General features: G+C 38.4%; 1 protein-coding gene across 13 annotated transcripts in view; it reads right to left on the reverse strand.

Moving 5' to 3' along the window:
* Positions 1–19,330, reverse strand: part of Numb (NUMB endocytic adaptor protein) — a 148,664-nt gene that overhangs the window by 126,480 nt on the left and 2,854 nt on the right. The window contains exon 1 of one of the 13 annotated variants that reach the window (XM_010645435.2): positions 19,292–19,330. The exons of 10 other annotated variants lie outside the window; for them this stretch is intronic. The gene's annotated coding sequence lies outside the window, so the exon portion shown is untranslated. Of the gene's footprint in view, positions 1–19,087; positions 19,253–19,291 lie in introns of those variants that run through there. 2 more of the 13 variants (XM_010645440.2, XM_010645437.3) reach the window with 2 other exon arrangements.

Below are 19,330 nucleotides of genomic sequence, written 5' to 3' on the forward strand. Positions count from 1 at the left end.
AAGTCTTTGCAATTAGGGAAAGGTGGAGGGGGTGAAGGGAGCGCAGGGGTAAGGGGAAAAAATAAGAACCAAGATACATCATGTAAAGGTATAAGATCCTAGCGATGAATGCAACTGTACTTTACACCTAAAAAGTACCAATAAATTTAATGAAAAAAAAAATAAACAAAAATAAAAAGGGCTGGAGATGTAGATTAGTAGTACAGGGCTTGCTTTACATGTTCAAGGGCCTAGGTTTAATCCCTATCACTGAAAAAAAAGAAAAAGTTGCTCTTCACATACCCATATGCCAAGCTTATTTCCTCAAAAATTTAAACACTTGGGCTAGGGATGTAGCTCAGTGGCACCACACCTGCCTCGCAAGTGCAAGGACCTGAGTTTGATCCCCAGTACTGGAAAAAAAAAAATCAAAGTCTTCCCCATATTAGTTTTCTCTCAAGCAGAAAATGTTCACCTAAAAATGCTCAAATGCTCTATATCCAGCTTTCTGCATAGTGGCTCCTTCTAATCCTTCATACTAATGTAAACATCAACCCTAAAATAAGGCTTCAGCTAGATCCAAACTACTCCTCCATCATTCTCTCATCATGGTACACAATTCATTTTTGCCACGGTATATTCTACGTGGCAATTTTCCTAAATATTTATTGGCTTATTTTCTTATTGTGGATCTCCTTTGAGTACATAAAGGCTCCATGAGATCAGAGAATTCAATTCACTGAGGACTCATTACATCCAAGGGACTGTGATAACTGTGAGTTACAAAGAAGAGGTCAAAGTAAGAGGATCCTGTTCCCGATACATAATCCATTTAGGAAGGTAAAATATGTACTAAAATTATTATATAATAGGTATGACTAGAATAAAAAACCAAAATTGTACCACATAATATTAGCATAAGATCGTATGGAATCAAAAGACAAAAATAAAATGTAGATAAAGCTATGAAAAAGAAAGTCCTCATGAAAAAAAAGAGGGTTCTACTATGATGTGGATGGATAACAAAAGCAGACAAGCCTTAATAGAGAGATATCAAAAGGAAAGGCAAAAAGGCATAGGGAGAGCAGGTTAAAAAGTTACACTGCAGATACAGCACAGAAGAACTGTAAAGTCCTACTATGATGTCTATAATTAGAAAACAAAAAAGGAAAACAGCGAAGTGTTCAGTGGCTCTGATAGTAATCAATCATACCCAATATAAAATTATTCATTAATTAATGTCCTTTCCAGTTCTAAACTCCACGTGACGGCATTCATGTAGACAAATAGTTTTAAAGCAAAAGATATTCATTTAAAAGCCTATTTCACCAATTTCATGTGAAATTTATCATGATTCTAAGGTTTTTTTGTCTTGTTTTGTTTTCAGTGCCAACGACTGAATCAGTGCTTCATTCACAGTAAGCAAGGACACTACCACCGAACTACACCCCCAGCCCAAGGTACTTTTAAACTACCTGTCTAGCTAGGCGTGGTGACATGTGCCTATAATCCACTGAGGCAGAAAGATCTTTATGAGTTCAAGGCCTGGGCTACATAGTGAGACCCTGTCACAAAGACCAAAAATGGTAAATAAATAAAAAATAAACCACTTGTCTAAACAGTTTAAAAAATCATTCTTTCCAAACAAACTTTCATCCAAAGGGAATACATGTTAGGGAATTGATCATGTTAAAGTATGCTGTGACGCCGCCTCACAGGCTGCATTCTCCTGGTACATCTTGGCTCCTAAAATGACCTCATGCCCTTATCTCTGGTTTCCCTCCCCGCAAGGCCACAGTGGTCCAGGAAGTTGAAACCTGTGTCTGCAGGACTGGGCCCATAAAAGCAATCTGGCCTGTGACAGGTTAAAAGTAGCTCACTCCTCATAAATAAACAATAGCCCACCCCAAAACTGATAAAAGGACCTTCCTTTCTTTGTTCTCTCTCTCCTTCTGCTGCTGCTTCCTTCCTTCTCCCTCTCTCTCTCTCTCTCTCTCTCTCTCTCTCTCTCTCTTCTCTCTCTCTCTCTCTCTGCCTTCCTGCCTCCTGCTCGCCTCCCTACAATAAAGATCTCCTGCCGGACCTCTCGGTGCGGTGCGTGAGTGGCCCAATTGGGAAGGGACACCCGAAGGGGCACGCGACCCCTCTTTCAATACAGGATAATAAGAAAGTGCAGAGAGGGTAGACTCCAAGATATTCAGTTACACTTGACCTAAATTATGAAGTAATTTTAATTTCAAAAGGAAAAGCCAAATGTTTTAGCAGCACTTTTAAAGTGTAGTCATAATCTTACTGATAACTTGCACTGTTACATATAAGGTTGTATAGAGTATAACTGGCTGTTCATTATATTTATTTAAGAAGAACATATTGATTACCATTCAAAACCCCAAAGAGTATAAGCAACGCCAAAGTATTACATACAAAATCACATACAGCGCTGGAAATGTAGCTGTGATAGAGCACTTGCTTGGCATGTACAAGACCCAGGCTGGTCTTGAACTCACTGTGTAGCCCAGGCCTCAAATTTACAGCAATACTCCTGTTTCATCCTCCTAAATGCTGAGATTATGGGCATGTGCCACCATGCTCGGCTATGTGAAGGCCATTTTCTATTCTTCCACCCCTGACTTACAGGCAACCATGGTTAAGCCTACTTTGTAAATCCTTATATATGAAAACTGTTCCTCTAGTGAATTCCGATACAGTGCTATATTAGGATCAATAATTTAGGCCAAATACTTTTCATCAATTTTACATTGCACTCAGTTCATTTCTAGAGGATAACTGTAAAAATTTACATTTAAAGATTTTCCCAAAGATCAGTTAAACAAATACTGCTCAACAATGTCGTAAAGTGATTGATTCAATTCTAAGACTCAGAGGGAGACTTAAAGAATGAATGGCTTTTTCTCTAGAAAGCACTCAATTTCAAGTTTCTAAATTATCTACCATCTGTTAATTCACATAAAACTCTCCTTTCATAAATGACCCCTGGGAAACATGACAGGAATATCAGCAGTGAAGAGAAAGAGACTAACAGAAAGCCTATCTGCAAACTCAGAAATCCCATCTTGAACTTGGGCCATCACAATGATATGCTCTAAAAAGATGGCAAAATTGATTGCCTTGAATTTAACCACTTTAAAAAGTAAAGAGTGTGAGAGGTCTGGGAATGTAGCTCAGTGGTGCTTCCCGCCTGACAAGCACAAGGTCCTGAGTTTGATTTCTGGTACTGGAAAAAAAAAAAAAAAAAAAGAATATGAGATCTAGAGCCAAAAACTACCTAGGTTTAAATTACACACACTTTGGTGTATAATCTTGGGAAACTGTTTATTCTCTGTACTTCAGATTCCTTAACTGAAAGATAAGAATAATCTCATAGAGGTTATAAGAATTAAATTAGGCAGTACATGTGAACAATTACTGGAATATAGCCAATTATTATTATTAGATAAATAATATTACAATTTAATGACTTACTAGACTATCAGTTTACTCTTGTGGCTCAAATACAAAAGTTTCCCAACCAGATCCTGAAATTTTAATGTTCCTGAACCAATGATTCAATATACCAAATTAAAAAGTAGCTCTATAAAACCCAGCCTGAAGTCTTCCTTTTGTCACAAAGTTTCCACTACTAGGAATAAATAGTAAATATTTACTTAGCTTCAAGAAATCAGTATAAATTATCACTTCTATATGATATGAAGTTTCTGAAAAATCTTACACTTGGATCATTCCTTAAATTACTTTTAATAATAAATTATTCTCTGATCTTACAAATCAAATTAATACATTTAGATCCATATACAGTAATAAAATTCATGTATCCTTTTATTAAGATATTTATAGAGCTGGGGGTTTAATTCAGTAGTGCAACTGCTAGGTCTGCTTTATATTCCTAGGACTGCCAAAAAAATCCCAAAAAGTATTTACTATGGGGGCTAGGGAAGTAGCCCAGCAATAGAGACAGTTCAAGGGCCTGGATTCAATCCACAGCACCACTCCCCAAAAGGCATTTACTATAAATCTACAAAACTGCATTTATCAAAGATTTTAACAACAAAAGAGTAAGTGCTCATTAAACACTCTAGGAAAGTATATGTAGTCCAGGCTGGCCTCAAACTGACCTTGAACTCAATTGTCCTGCATCAGCCTTCCAAGTTCTGGGATGACAGGGTATGCTGCCCTATCTAGGGCTATCTTTAGTCATCTAGAAAATGCAAATTAAAACCACTCTAAGAACTACAGTACTTCACTATCCACTAGAATGGCTAAAATCAGACTAACAACCCAAGTGGAAACAAGGATGTTTTCTTAGTTACTTTCTCATTGCTAGGAGAAAATACTTGACATTGACATCCACAAGTTCAAGGAGCAAAGATTTATTTTAACTCAGTTTGTAGATGTTTCAGTCCATAGCCAGCTGGCTCTAAGCATGTCCCCCAGCATGATATAGGGACACGACAGAGAAGAAACGGTCCATGGTATGGCAGGCAGGAAGCAGCAAGACTTCCTTCTTTCTCTTTTTATTCCATCCAGGCTATAAGCCTATTGGTTGGTGCCACCCACACCCAGGATGGGTCTTCCCTCTCCAGTAAGCCCAGCATCCACACCCAGAACTATGCTACACCAATCAGCAGACTAACCCAGTATCACACAGCCACAATCAAGTCACTCCCAAAAGTTTCACCTATGAACACATGAGGCTTTGAGGGAACATATGGATATAAGCCATAACGTGCCATCCTTGGCCTCCAAAAGAGGCCATGTACATCCCTTTATGCAAAATGCATTTAATCCATCTTTAAGAGTTGCCAAAGTCCTAACAGTTTCAGCATTGTTGAAAAGTCTAAGTCTAAAGTCTCCTCTGAAATTTAAGACAAACTCTCAGCTGCAAGATCATATAAAAATAAAAGGTTAAGAGTGTGGTGGCACATGCCTATAATCCCAGCACTCTGGAGGCAGAGGCAGGAAGATTGCCATGAGTTTGAGTCTAGCCTGGATACACAGTTCAAGGCCAGCCCAAACTATACAAAGAGACCCTGTCTCAGATAGATAGGTAGGTAGATAGGTAGATATATACATACATACATAGACAGACAGAGACACAGATAAAAAGGAGACAGACAACACTTCCAAAATACAATGGTCCAAGATAAATATTACCAAAAGGTATAAATAGGGAAAGAGAAAGGAACGGGACCACAGCAAGATCAAAATCCAACAGGGCAAACATTAAATCCTATAGCTCCACAAACAGCACTCAGGGCAATGTAAACTCCAAAGGGCTTACACGGCCCACCCCAATGGCACTGCCAGTCACTGTAGCCCACATGGCTTCTCCCTTGGGCCAGCTTTGCTTAGTCTTTGAGGCTTTCCTCAGAAGATTCACATTTCTGGCTTCTCCAACCTTATGGGGTCTCCACTGCACTTTCAGCTTCACACTCACAGCTTCACATACTGTCCTCTCAGAGCATTACTGCTAGCCTCCCAGGCTGTCTTCAGCAGTCTGGGTGAAAATCTTCCTGACCCCGTAACTTTTGCACTCTGCATGTGCCTAAAATCGTTGTCAGGTGGACGATATCAAAGTCTATCACCAGCTGAAGCAGTTGCCAGGCTTCCTTCTCTCTTGGATGTAGGGATCAAGTTTCTGGTTTGCTGAGCACTATGAATCCAATCCCACCCAGACTGGAACATGACGCCTTGGAACTTTGTGCTCAAAGCAAAGTCTTTCACCTTTAAATTTTTGAAGCTACAAAGGGTGAAGTCCAGCTGGTACTTATGATACCTTCTGGCCACATTTTCTATGGTACTGTTCTGAAGTACTTGGCTTTTCAATGCTAATCTTTTCAGCAACCAAGTCTACCTCTGCTGTCTCTGTAGACAGAAACTTTACCAGAGCTTATTTTCTGGCCAATCTCAAAACTTTACAAATCATTTCTGCTGGGACATTTGCTCTTGATTTTCAAGGTACAAGTGGATGGAAACTCCCAACAGTAGCCATGTTACTGCCTTAACATTAGGCTGCCTTGAAATTTCTCCCACCAGATTAGTCCGCTGCCCTTAATCTGCATCTCCTTTAATGTCTCTGTACACAAGCAAAACGTAGACAAATTTTCTGCCACAGCATAACACACACGGCCAACTGCCAATAGAGGCCTTCTTCTCAACTGAAGCTCTTGAGTCTGGTCTTTTCCAGCTGCATTGCTGTCAACATTTGGAGGTCTGACCAGAACGTCCCATCAAGGTTGGCTCACAGCATTCTAGAGCTGCTTCTCTAGCCTTTATCTCCAAATCTTTCCAAACTCACACATGCCAGTTCCAAAGGCTTCTAAACCACACTGCTAGACAGCATCACAGCATTGACCCCACTCCGGTATCAAAATTTGTCTTGGTTACTTTCTTGTTGCTGAGACAAAAAAATACCTGACACCCACGAGTTAAAAGAGGAAAGGTTTATTTTAGCTCAGTCTGTAGAGGTTTCAGTCCTTAGCTGCCTCCAAGGCAGGTGGCAAGGCACAGGGGCACGACAGAGGAGAAACAGTTCATGGCATGGCAGGCAGAAAGCAGCATGACTTCCTACTTCTTTCCCTTTTTATTCCATCCAGGCTACAAGCCTATTAACTAGTAACACTCATACCCAGGGCAGGTCTTCCCTCTTCAGTTAAGTCCGTCATCCATGCCTAGAACTACACTAAACCAATCAGTAGACTAATCCAGTATCATACACCCATGATTCAGTCACTCAGAGAAGTCCCACCTATGACATCTAGATATAAGCTATAAAAGACATGGAACAACTGGATCTCATACTGCTGGTAGAATATAAAACAGTACAAATACTTTGAAAAACTACTTGACAGTTTCTCATAAAGTTAAATATACTTAACAATTCTACTCCTATTCACCCAGAGAAGTGAAATATATGTTCACAAAGACTTGTATAAGAATGTTTATGGTAGACTTAATTTCACAGAGGATCAAAATTGGATATAATGCAAATGTCTACCAATAAGTGAATGGAAAAACAAAGTGGTAAACTCATAAAAATAGAATACTATTTCTACAAAGTTATCTATTGTCCACAATGATGTAGAACTTACTGTTCAATGCGGGTATTTTATTTCCTTCAAATTCTGTCTCATTTTAAAATTGGGTATCGGGTGCATATCTGTAATCCCAGCACTACAGAGCCTGAGGCAGAAAAATCTTAAATTCAAAGTCAGCCTGAACTACATAGCAAATTCAAGGCCAACCTGGACCACAAAGATCCTGTCTCAAAATAAAGCATAATAAGCAATATCTAGTTGCAAGTCATTTTGGCTCTGAAAATAACCTTTTTAGTAACTCATTGGAATTTTCTTGCCATAATGTTAATTTTTGAAAAAAAAATATTAATTTCAAGGAATTTTCAAATTGGTGCTTTTAATAAGCAAATAGATCCCAGAGGTTTAAGTGATATAAGAAACTATCACATATATTTTTTTCTATATATATTTTTTCAGTACATTTTCATCCTAGCAGAGGTTTTTTGTAGTTGCTGTGTTTTGTTTTTTTTCTTCTTTTTCTTTTCTAGAAATTCTCCATGTAGAAAAAGACTGGCTTAAATTGACTACTGTGGGGCCAGGCATGATGGCACATGCCTGTAATCCCAGCACTTTGAGGCTGAGGCAAGAGGATCACCAGAAGTTCAAGGCCAGTCTGGGCTACACAGTGAGTTCAAGGCCAGCCTGAACTACATAACAAGACAGCCTGAACTGTGATGTGAGACCCTGTCTCAATAAAACCAACAACAAAAAAAGTAGCTGGAGAATAATGAAGGATAAAACTAACATGAAAGAAACATGAAACAACTTTATGCTTATCATTTCTATAGATGTAACAGGTTTGAAGTATATGTATCCTTAGATCCAACCTAAGAAGCAGGGGTCACTCAAAGAAAAACAAATATGAAAAAGTAATTTCATTTAAAGGGATACATCAAGGTCACCAATCTTAGTTTTTATTGCTTTATTCTCTCTCTCTCTCTCTCTCTCTCTCTCTTCTTTTTTTTTAAGTGTTGTGAACTGAATCCAGGGCCTCATACATGCCAAACCTGTTTTGTTCCACTGAGCTTGATACCTAAGCCCCTACCAATCATACTTTAAATGTTCCACTATTGAGCAAATATATAAAAGAATTTCTAAAATCAGTTACTATTTTCTCCCTATCAAACTAGCAAATATTTTAAATGATAGGACTGTTGGTAAAGCTGTAAGTCTTCCTCTCATGTACTGTTAACAGGAATGTATGTTGGTACATTTCTAAAAAGTAAAATATACAGTGGTTTTGCTCTCTTAAGAGCACCAAAAATGTTAATACACTTTGACTTGATAATTCTAAGAATCTACTATGAGAATATAGAAATGTGAACCAAGATTTATGCTTAGCAATATTCACTAAAGTTTTGTTAACAATAATTGCAAATTAAATAATCTAAATGTGAACACTATGAAAATTGGTTGCATAACTGATAATAAATCCATCAATGCAATATTCTTAAGCTATTTTAAACTGTTTTCAAATAAAATTATAATATTAAGTGACTACTGTATGTTCTTTAAAAAATGGGTCCCAGAGCCAGGGAGTTAGCTCAGTGGCACTGTGCCTGCCTTGACAAATGCAAGGTCCTGAGTTCAATTCCCGATTACTCCCCTCCCCAAAAAGGCTCCAAGCTTATGTATAGGCATAGTAAAAATATACATGAGGGAAAAATAGAAAGATACTAAATATGAACTTTTTTATTCTTCAGCTTTAATTTTTTTTTAATTAGCTGGTATGGTGGCACACATTTGTAATCCTAGAACCCTGAGAGCCTGAGGCAGGAGGGTCAAAGTTCAAGCCCAGATTGGGCAACTAAGCAAGACCCTGTATTAAAATATTAAAAACTTGTGCTTGCTTCAGCAGCACATATACTAAAATTTAAAAACTTAAAAAATGGCTGGGGATGTAGTTCTGGGCTAAGGCCCTGGGTTCTCTTTCCAGTACTACTAAATTAATCATTTCATTCATTCATTACAAATTTACAAATTTTAATTGTCACATAATTGCACATTATTCATGGAATATAGTGTGATACTCTGACAAAAGTATACAATATGCATTGATCAGAAGGGGGAAATTGGCACATCTGTTACCTCAAACATTTATCATTGCTTTATGTTGGAAATATTCAAAGTCCTCTGTTGGTTCTTTTGAACTATCGTTAACTGTTGTCAACCACAGCACTCTATTGTGCTAGAGAACATTAGACATTATTCCTATCCAACTATACCACCCGTATCCATTAATTATTCTTTTTCCATCACCCCTCCTTTGATGTGTCTTTTTTTAAACAAAATGAGTTAAGAGGCCAATATCAAAGAAACTATGATGATACTTCACAAGAGTCTGGGCTGTATTATAAAAGCAGATGAGAGACCTTCCTCACTAACTTTTACTGGAGAGGGAAAACGACCAAAAATATAAGACCATCCATTAAAGGAGTACACAATTAGAATTGATTCAGATATGAACACTTAAGTTTATCAAATAAAGTCCAGGTTCTTCAGAATATGTTAACATATCTGTAATAAAAAATTATATAATTCAATGTAATGCAAATATCGACCAACCATATGCAGTCTGAACTACAGCAAATAATAGACTGATAGTGAATTTGTACAGAACTGAGCTCCACTCTTTTACATAGCAACAAAGGATGGGAAAGGCACCACAAGAAGTCAAGCCAGAAACCCCAGGAAATTAGTTCTTAGCAAATAACTGGTAACATATTCTAAAGAAACAAAACTCTATAAATAGGGATGATATACATAAAACTCAAATACTCTGTAAAAGATCTATACTTTTCCCTTTGTTAAGATCTCCAAAAGAAAATAATTAGTCCCTATTAAAAACACAGAAAAGGGCTGGGGATTTAGCTCTGTGACTCCACACTTGCCTTGCAAGTACAAGGTCCTGAGTCTGATCCCTGGTGGTGGGGGGGGATTTGGCACTAAAAACACACAAAAAAACTAAAAGTCCCAGTTTAGAGTTAAATGTCCTACAAAAAATAAGTTTCTGGGCCAGGGTTTAGCTCAGTGGCATGGCAAGCGCAAGGTCCTGAGTTCAATCCCCAGAACCAAAAACAAAAACAACAACAACAAAAAAAAACCCAAGTTTCTTTCAAATGCAAGATAAATCTCACAAGTTGTACAATACATTATTTTTTAAATTAAAAAGAACAGATGTCATTTCTAAATTTCAACTAGGATTACATGGTAAACATTGGTAATAAAAATTCTTAGAATTTTTCTCTATAATCTTTTCCACCATCGCTATTGAAACTTTCAATTTCCATTTTAAAAAATGCTTGATCTTCCTTCAGAAAAAAGCTATGTGTAATAATTCAAAAGAAGAGTCTTAGGAGAAAAAGGTGACATGGGACAGGTGACATATTATGGTTTAGATCTAGAATGTTGTACAAAGGTCACAGGCATTCAGAGGGGGGCTTTTGGAAGGTGATTGGATCGTGGGGAAACTATACCACTAGTGTTATTAGGAGGTGGGGTCTGGTCCAAAAAGGTGGGTCACCGGGGGGAATGACCTGGAAGGATATATTTCCCTTGCTAACCCCTCGCGTTTCTTTGGTTCTGGTGTACCCCGAGATGAGCAGCTGTGTTCCACCTAGGCCCTTCCTCTGTGCAGAATTTCTGTCTGGGAACCAGAATACCATGGATTAAAACTGTAAGTGAAAACAAACCTCTCCTTTCGTAAATTGTAGGTGTTGGGTATTGTGTTCCAGTGAGGAAAAAGTAACTACAGTAACCAAAACAGTGAGTTGTTTTGTTTTGTTTTCTTGGTACTGGGGATCGAACTTGGAACTTTGCGCTTGAGAGGAAGGTGGCAGAACCACTGAGCTAAATTAAATCCCTGAGTTAAAAGAGAAGAAAAAAGGAAAAAAAAAAAAAAAAAAGGAGCCAGGCATAGCAGCACACACCTGTAATCCCAGCACATTGGGAGGCTGAGGCAGAAAGATCCCAAGTTGAAGCCCAACATAAGGCATTTGGTAAGACCCTGTCTCAGAAAGGGGGAAAGGAGGAACTGAGGACATAGCTCAGTGTGAAGGTCCCAGAGTCAAACAAGTACTACAAAAGACAAAAAGAATAAAAAGAAACACTCTTTTTTTCAAACAGAAAGGAACAGGTATAATAAAAATAAGTTATTTTTATACATGTTTAAAAATCTGACTTTCATTAAATGCTCCAAAATAAAAATTCCATAGAACTGACAGACTGTCCAGCAAGCAGAGAAATTAAAATATTCAAGTTATAAGGTAATGTAAGGATAAAATTATACAACCTGCATATTTAAATCAGTGGATTCATTTATAACCTATTCTTGCAACTCTAAATGGTTTCCCTCAGCATCATGACACTAAACTGCCACATTATATAAAAAACCAACACTGCTTGGAAAAGTTGAACAAAGCTGAAAGTTTTGTTCAACTTTTGTAACAAGCCAATAAACAAAAAGTAGTGTTCTCAACAATTGTGATGAGACAACTACATATCCATTTACAAAAGAATTAAGTTGGGCCCCTTTCCACCCACACATAAAAATTACCTCAAAATGGATAATAGACCTAAATATAAGAGCTAAATCTGTAAACCTCTTAGAAGAAAACACTCTTAGGAGGCATAAATATTCATGAGCTTGGTTTGGCAATTTCTTAGATATTATATCAAAAGCACAAGCACATAGGAAAAAGTTGAGCTTTGAGCCTGAAATGTAGCTCAGTGGTTGAATACTTCCCTAGCATGCCAGAGTCACTAAATTCAATCCCCAGCACCACACACACCAACACCAACATACATACACATACACACACACACACACACACACATGCATGCAGCACACACATGCACAAACAGTAACAGATGTTGGTGAGGATTTAGAGAAATTTAACCCTTATACTCACAGCTGGTGAAAATGTACATAGTATACAGCTGCTTCAGAAAAACCTCAAAGGAGTTACCATACAACCAAACAATTCTACTGCTAGGTATATACCCAAAAGAAATGAAAATACATGTACACATAAAAACTTGTACATGATTGTTTGTAGCAGCTTTATCTGAAAAGCCAAAAACTGAAAATAATCCAATGTCTATCAACAGGAAAAAAATCTTTAAAATACATATTCATCCATCCAGGACCGAGGGCATAGTTCAGGAGTGGAGCACTGACTTAGCACAAGCGAGGCCCTGGGTTCAATTTCTAGCACCACACACACAAAAAATTAAAACATCCATATAATGGAATATTATTCAGCAATAACAATGAATGAATTACTGACCTACACACACACACACACACACACACACACACACACAAACACATGTATCTTTTTTTTACATAGATCTTAATTAGGCAAAATAAAAGAAATCAGATATCCTCTCAAATTAAAAAAAAAGGGAATATACATCATGTGATGTCAGGAATACTGGTGCACACTGCAGTCCCAGCACTAGGGAGGCTGAAGCAGGAGAACTGCTGAGTTCAAGGCCAGCCTGGGCTACATAGGGAATTCAAGGCCATCCTGGGCTACACAGTGAGTTCATAGTGAACTACAAAGCAAGACTCTATCTCAAAAAAAAAAAAAAAGACAGAAAAATACAACTATAAGGACAAATAGCAGGTCAGAGGTTGCATCTTTTTTCTAACTGCCATACTGTTTATAATAATATTATCTGAAATACTAGCTATCTTACAAAGTTTATAACAAACCTCAAATTGTTGTTTAATTATTAGTAATTAATACTATGTGTTGAGTGTCAACTATAAGCAAGGTACCATCCAAAAGGCTTTTCATTTCATTATTAACATAGCCTGGTGAGGAGGATAGCATAAGTTCTATTTTAGAGATGACAAAACTGAACCTACAAGAGGTTTAATAAACTGTCCAATGAATAAATTAGTAAAATAAAGCCAGGCCTCAAGAAATACAATTACAAAACTTGGATCTTGTCCATTTTATGCTTCCTCTGCACAAATGATATATTTTTCAAGTTCATTGTATGGTAGTTACAAATACAGTTCTATAATCATCAGGCTATTCTATATTTCTGTAAGAGGCTAGGGTTAAACAAAATGAATTTATCTTGATTAAACAATACTAAGCAGCTAAAATTCCTCACAACAAAGTTGGTTATATTAGCCAGGCATGGTGGCTCACATCTGCAATCCCAGGACTCAGGAGGCTGAGGCAAGAGGATCACTGTGAGTTTAAGGCTGACCTGAATGAACTACAGAGTGCAACTTGGTTATATGAAAAGCAATTTATAAATTATCCACATAATACAATTGAAATGTACCTGAGATATACATGTGCACAGTCAGGCAGAATGAAAGCTTCCTCAATTTTTACTTTTCCATGGTCAAAGGGAACCAAGATCAATCTTAAATAACTATTATGAATTTATCCAATTTGTAGTTCCTGGATTTTGTCTTCTGACTTTACTTTATTCAGACCCTTTATTCTATAGATTTCAGTCCCCTTTTACCTTACCTAAACAGAAAAAAAAATCTGGTAATAATCATTTTCTGATTGAACTATATGCATGTTAACATAATCAAATTACTATAATTAAGATTTCACTGTTTAGGAAATTCAAGACTTTAATCCTGCTTAAAAGAATGTACGGCAGCCAGGCATTTAGCTCAGTGGTTCCACCACCTGCCTCACAAGCACAAGGTCCTGAATTCAATCCCCAGTGCCAAAAAAAAAAAAAAAAAAAAAAAAAAAAAAAAAAACAGAATATAAGGTAGTAGCAAGCAAGTGGGGAGAAATGAAGGCATGGTGTGGAGAGAAGGGGGAGCTGCTAACAATTACTAACATCGCAGCTCCGTTGTTAATCCATTTTAAAATGAGTATGGAGTTTCCACCTAATCCCATACTCGGCCTGGTTATGGTTGCTGAGAACATATTCCCAAGAGCTGCAGGAACAGTTCTGAGTCTTCTTCTAATCCACCTGGTCATGACTGGGATGCTGCTTAGTAGTAAGAGCACTTGTCTAGCATGCCTCAGGTCCTGGGTTCAATTCCCAGCATCACAAAGAAACAAACAAAAATCATTAAAGTCTCATGGTCCTCTGTCTCTTATCCACTAGGACTAGTACTTCTCAGTCTGTTTACTCACATTCTGAAATGAGCTTTCTGAGTGGAAGAAAACAAAGGAAGAGGTATAGCAAGCACTAGAAACTACAGAACTAAAAATCAGTCCATAGAAGAATGTTACAAATAGGATCCTCCTCCTTTACATATGTCACTTCAGGAAAACTGCCAGGAACTGCTCATTCCTCTAGACACACTTCCCGCAGGTCCTCTGGACTCCTCCTTAAACACGTCAGTATTTTCATTCTCCTTTACTTTCAGGCCTCCTTTGTGCCTCAAGATTTATAAATGTAGTATTTTATATTCTCTAAAATGTATAGCAATATTGTGCCTAGTATTTAATAAGATCCTAATCACTACCTCTATCTCACTTCTGAATAGACATCCTAAAATCTTACATAGTATTTCTAGCTCTAATCTATATTACTAAATCAAATTTTCTTTGCAACTAAAGGATTTATTAGAATCCCAGGTACTCAGGAGGATGAGATGGGAAGGACAGTAATAAGTTCAAGGCCAGTCTAGGCAATATGTCAAGATCCTGTCTCAGAAAAACAACACAAACACTTTTTTAAAAAAGTATCATAATATTAAGATTTTTAAAAAAAAAGCAAAACACTTTAAAAATTTAGGGAATACATTGTTTCACTTCTCCCAGTCCTATCAAGGAAATACAAATCAGAGTTGAGAAATGTGCAGAACTGGAGATCTATTCTGTAAAAATAAAAATCTATTATATAAATATATTTTTAAAGGTGATAAGTATACTAAGGAGCCTTTCCTAATAAAGTAATTCTTGAAGCAAACTAAAAATCAAATATAGGGGTTTTGTTCTTTCACAGAACCAGATTTTCCTTTAGGATTTATTGTATGGGTAACTGAACAAGAAGCAGAAAAAGCAGATCAAAAGCTTTCATAAAACAAGACTCCCCTAAAATAGAAAATACAATTAACTAGTATTAATTAAACTTCCATTTAAAAAATCATTATCTGAATAAACCTTAGTAAGTAAAACTGAGTATCACTAAATAATCGGGAGCACACAGTTTCACTGGGATTTAAAAACCACCATTTGTTCAACTACAGATTAATAGGTCTCAACTGCAAAATGAGTTGTGCAACCAGAGCTATTCATAGATAAGTATAATTGAATCACAGATGAATAAGCCAATTGAATAAAGTCCATTTATTAAAAGTAAACTGCTCAATGTTCACAATTATGAAGAATGAATTTTTATATTTTTTCCCACACTCAATTAAGATTTTACATTCTCCCACCATGTGGGATAGAACTAAATGATCTATACAAATATATAATGACTTCAAGAACAACCATTCTAGTGGTGGTGTTTTCTTTCTCTTTCGCTTTTTGTTTTTTGAGACAAGGTCTGGCTTTGTAGTTCAGGCTGGCCTTTAACTCACTATGTAGCAGAAGGTGGCCTCGAACTCACAGCAATCCTCTGGCCTAAGTCTCCTCCTGAGTGCTGGGATCACAGGTGTGTGCTATCACATCCAGTCTACTATTGGCATTCCACTTAACTGCCAGTACCTTAAAAAAATGCAAGAAATCAAAAGCTTTCATCCTTGGATCCTTTCTCACAAAAAATTTACTAAATTTGTTTTGTAAACGGACTGCTCTTCTTTTTTTTTTTTTTTTTTTTTTTTTTTTTTTTTTGGTACTGGGGATTGAACTTGGGTCCTTGCACTTGCAAGGCAGGCAGCAGAGCTACTGAGCTAAATCCCTGGGTCCTGTTCTTACTTCTGAAATCAAACACAGAACGATTGTTTTCCAACTTTAAAAATAAAAATAACTTTAAAGAAATGGAAATATCTGAAAGAGAATTAAAGTTTTGAGAACATAATTTCAAAAACCTTGATATAAAGCTACATCAACAATTTCTTCAGTTTCATAAAACATTAATGAAAGGTTACATAATCCACTGGATTAAAGATTTTAAACAGAACCACAAGAATCTCTTTCAGTTTTCAATACTGGTTTCTCTGTTCTTATTTACATAAAAACAGATCTAGACCAGCCTGGCATGGCGGAGCACGCCTGTAATCCCAGCACTCAGCAGACTGAGGCAGGACAATCAGCTTGAGTTAGAGGCCAGCCTAGGTTCATAGCGAGACCCTGACTCAAGTAACAATAACAACAAAAAGGAATCTAAACCACCTTCATCTAATTTTCAATAGAATAGACTAAGGGTAGCACAAAACATATACTGTACATTCCTATTATAACTTTAAACAGACACTGTAGATTTTATTTAGGCTCCTCAAATGAATTTACAACATATACCACATCCAGTTCACTCTCGGGGGAGAAAACCATCAAAACAAAAGCTCCTGCTTAACGTGCAATTTTCTTGGCAGTTAAGCGTCTACCCCAGTGAATTTTGCAGTCAAGCATTATCACTACTTCTCTACAAAAACCTAGAAATTAAAAAAAAAAACTAGAAATCATATAGCCAGTACCTTAAAAAATGTCTTTATATGTTTTATTTTAATGTATGGTCAAAAGAAAAAGTTTTAAATATTTTTACTCTCCAAAAACAAAGTACTTTTTTGCTTTTCTCTTTTGAAATGTTTCTTATTTTGCTTATTGTCCACACATGAAATGTTCTCAAACCTGTTCACTTTTCATTGTTTACTGTCACTATGTCTGTGTATATTAATGGTTTTTTCAGACAATGCTTTATAGTACATTGGTTTAAAAAAAGGGCGGTGAAAAAAGGGCACAAGTAAAACAAAAGCAGACAACACCTGAGAAACACCAATTTCTCTGCCTCAAATTCCCTTAAGTCCTCATGTGAAAGATTCTCAATATCAAAAAAGTTCCAGAGTCAGAGGCACAATACAATAGTGATAACACTAACAAAAGATAAATCAAAAAATAAAGAAATGTAATGGACTAATCACTTCTCGGCTAAAATCAAGTGAAGAAATTTAATGGACTTTACCACTTAAGAAATACAACAAAAAGATTAAATAATAACCCAACCCCTGGATAACAGAGGATTGCTTTTGCTAAACTGCATGGCTCACTTTTTAAACTTTGACTGCAAGAAATATGTTTTACACCGTGACCTAGTACATAGAAGTATGAGAAGTTTCCCAAAACATTCCTTACCAAGTGCAATCCTGGTCTATTCTGTTGTTTGTGGTAATTTACAAAATTTTATAAATTACAGCTTAATCATGACCCACAGTTTAAAAGCACAGGCTTTAAAAAGGGTATCCTCAGCCTGGAGTTATGGCTCAGTAGCAGAGCACTTGCCTATTACAAAGGCCCTGGATCCCATTTCCAGTACTATCAAAACTTTTTTTGCAATTTTCCTCCACTTGTCAGAAGAATGGGCAGGTAGGTGTTTTAGGGTTGTTCATTATTACTATTTTCATTAAAGCAAGTGGTTCTTAAAATGTGGTCTCCTGGCCAACATAAGCATCACTTGAGATAAATTCCAAAGCACAACCCAATAGCTTAGTCAGACCACAGGTGAGACAACCAATCTGTAGTTTACCAGGCCCTCCAGGTAATTCTGATGTAAGCTAATGTTTGAGAGCTACAGCATTAAAGAACTCAGGTCTTTATCCTCCATTTATCAATCCAATACACAGTTCTGATTATGTGCCAATGATTTTCCTAAAGCTCTACAAATATTAGCTCATGTAAAAAAAAATGTTAAAACCTCAAGTAAAAACTATTAGTATCTCTAATTACACAGATGAAAAAAAATGTAAAGAGGTTAAGTTGCCCAAGCAAAGCAGAACTAGAACGCAAACATTTTCAATTTAGCAGGATGTGCCTATCATTGTCATGAATATCCTCTTTCGTACCAAGTCTCCAGTTCTATTCCTTCGGCTCTGCTACTCCTCCCCTTTTCCCTCTCAAATTTCCCATCCTGTCAATGTCCTTATTTTCTAGTATTATCGCTGTCGTCCTTAACCAAATTTCTTAAAACACTAAAATACAAGTCGCTTTACCCTACAATTAGGACTTTTTCTCCGGTCCTAGATGGCATCTTTGTATTAATTATGAAGCTGAAGTCTCTTCTTTTTCTGAAGACCTTAGAATCCATTAGTGACACCACTGTTAATTTCTGGTATCTACTGTCCTGACCAGTTTCTACAAGGCCACTACGATTTCTCCCTGAGCAATTCTGTCACTCCTTCGACCTACTAGCTCCTTTTTACGGGGGAAATTACTCCTCCCCTCCCACCTCCATCCAGTTTTGCTTCAGCGAACTTCCATTCCCTACCCACCCCCCGCCCCGCGCAACTCTCCAGCTTGTCTCCAGCCCGATCTACTCCTCGAGGACGTCTTTCCTGGTGCCCCGGGGGATCTTCAGAGCCGGAGCTGCCAGTCCAGTCTCGGGTCCCAGTCCGGCTGCGGGTGGCGGGTGCCTGGGTGCTGCGGGTCTTCCCTCCCAGGTCTCCACTCGTCCGACCCTCCAAGACCCGCAGCTCCGGGTGGAGCGCGGCTGGGGTCCGGCAGGCGCCCTTCTCCCTTGGCCGTCTTTCTCAGAAGGGTCCCCACCCCGCTGGGCGCCACTCTGCAGACGGCCCCTACTCGGATTCTGGTTGCTCTGTCACCTCGGACCCCTCCTCTCTTCCCCAAGAGCCACTCCCAGTCCCCTCCGGCCCCCGGCTATCTACACACTGTCCACGCCCGGAGCTTCCAGGGTTTCCTTTTTCCTCGCACCCAAGCTGTCCGAAGTATTCCCAAGTCACCCCGCCCGCAGACTGGTCACTCCGGGTCACCGCCCTCTCTGGGACCCTGGCCGAACCCGGTCTCCTCAAGCGCTACCGTTCGGACACCGGCCGCCAGTCAGTGCCCCTGTCCGGACCAGCTGGGCGTCCCAAGGGACCTCCCGGCCTAACTTACTTAGTTCCGGCGCCAGCCTACCTTCCCAGCGGGAACTCTGCAGCCAGGAACCGGGCCATTCTCCCACCAACCCAGTCAGAGCGAACTCATCGCCGCCTCCGCCCTGGCCTGGCCCCGACCTGGCCCAGGCCGCCCCCTTCCTCCGGCCGCCACCTCCACAGCGCAGAGCTGCAATTTCCGCCCCGCGACGGCCTCCAGCCCTCAGGGCCGCGTTACGGAACTCACCTGCCACTGCCTACGACCAACTCCAACGCCTTTGCCTCT

This window comes from Fukomys damarensis, unplaced genomic scaffold, assembly GCF_012274545.1.
Source record: "Fukomys damarensis isolate Sample0158 unplaced genomic scaffold, DMR_v1.0_HiC HiC_scaffold_21, whole genome shotgun sequence".
NCBI classification, from domain to species: domain Eukaryota; kingdom Metazoa; phylum Chordata; class Mammalia; order Rodentia; family Bathyergidae; genus Fukomys; species Fukomys damarensis.